Source organism: Enhydra lutris, unplaced genomic scaffold (assembly GCF_002288905.1).
Source record: "Enhydra lutris kenyoni isolate GAN:26980312 unplaced genomic scaffold, ASM228890v2 scaffoldscaffold17, whole genome shotgun sequence".
Taxonomy (NCBI): domain Eukaryota; kingdom Metazoa; phylum Chordata; class Mammalia; order Carnivora; family Mustelidae; genus Enhydra; species Enhydra lutris.
Window position 1 is genome coordinate 12333063 of NW_019154101.1, and position 1857 is coordinate 12334919.

The window sequence follows — 1857 nt, forward strand, 5'->3', positions numbered from 1 at the left end:
ACTTGGTCCTTCCTAGCTCCCTGGCAAAACCATTTTTGGTTTTTGTATTCTTTGACTCACCTTAGTGCATTTAAGAAAGACTAATTTGGTCTTCAGAGGCCTCAGACCTCCTTACTCTGGACTTTTGGAACATCTATAACTGGACTTCATTCAGCTGCCACTTACAGTGGATTATCAAAATGTTGATGTGCTTCCCATTTAGGGCATACCTTCCACAACATCCAGGTGCCCACTTCATTGGGCAAACTACATAAGACTTAATGAAAACCTTACAAATGGCTTAAAATTATCACTGTTGATAGTCAGGCAAGGTCAACAAAACAAATGAAAAAAATTGTACTCAAACAGAACAAGTGTGAATTATGTAAGACTGTTGTAATTAACAAGCTGATGAATGTGGATTATAATTTTCACAACTTTTTGTCTAAAGTGTTACTTATTTTTAATCTTTTGTTTTTCCAGATTTAGGGAGACCTTCTCTCTTAAGCTTTTAACAATTTGGTAAGATAAACCTTTGTAAGCAAAGATGAAACATTTATCTTTCCTCTGTACCTGATCCCTTTAGAATTCAAACAATAGTGTTACTGTTTACATAAATTCAGTGAGAAGTTGTTCCCCTTGTCACAGGACACAATTTTTAAAATATTGGCCACCTTGCCAAGGCTTTGACTAAAACATTAGTGTTTGTGAGATAGGTGCATAGACTCCGGTATGACCGCACATCTTTAAAGAACTGCTTGCAAAAATTGGCCTAGTACTGTGCTAGCAAACTTCCAACAAAGCAATCTTTAAAAAAGTTTATATAGCCCATCACTATTTTTGCTGCTTTTACATAAATAATCAAGCCAAGCTTAAACAGATTAGTTTTTTCATGAACTTAGATTTTTTAAAATTGGGGTAATTGTTGAGAGAGAAGTTATGTTTGTACCTTTGTCTATATTAGATTCTAGTCCTATTAATTGTCTTTGAGGTTTTGTTATATATCTGTAAGCTGGACTAGATCCTGAATTATTTTAGTTTCTTCAAATATCTGGCTTTGACTCTCCAAGCTAACATTACTAATTTTCTCCCACCCTTGTGATATGAAATCAGTAAGAACAATAACTGCCTTAGAATCTTCTTGGGAGAGACTGTGTCAGGTCCTCCTCACTCACTGCCCAAATGGCAGGCAAATGGCAGGTACTCGAGCCTTGGGTACAGGGCTCACAGCTCCACCTGACACTGTACAGATGCGGGAGATCTCTGACCCAAATTGACTAGGAAAATGAAGATGGCATCTAATGTGGGCAGCTAATTCAAGACTGTGGACCAGGCTTGTATGCTCATGAACATTATTTTGACTCTGTTCTTAATCCATTTCACATTAGACCTGCTTTTCAATGCCAGTGAACTCCTTAGCTTTTGATTACCCAACATGTCTGACATGCTCAGATTATTGGTATTTTTCAGTACTGTTACACCTTATTTTCTTTCTTAAGTTAATGTTCCTATTAAAACATGTCCACCTTATTGACTGAACTACAAGGTATAATGACTCAGTAATGTGTGCTTCCTCAGGGTATATTTTTATTAGTGTTTGGCAAAAGGACATACGGGGAACATGCTGTTTAAGTCCCCGTCAAAGTAAAGGTTGTACAACTGGATTATTGGTCACACCCATTTCATTTGTATAATCAATCAGAAACGTAGCACTGGGCATCACCTTTAAATTGACTTCAGAGACTCCAGTGTGACACTGGCTGCACAGAGTCAAGGGTGATAAGTGACTGCTGGTGTCAACCCCAGCAAAGCTACCAGGTTTGGTAGGTTACTTTTCCTTGGGTAGATGCTGCCATAAATGAATATACAAGCAGACCT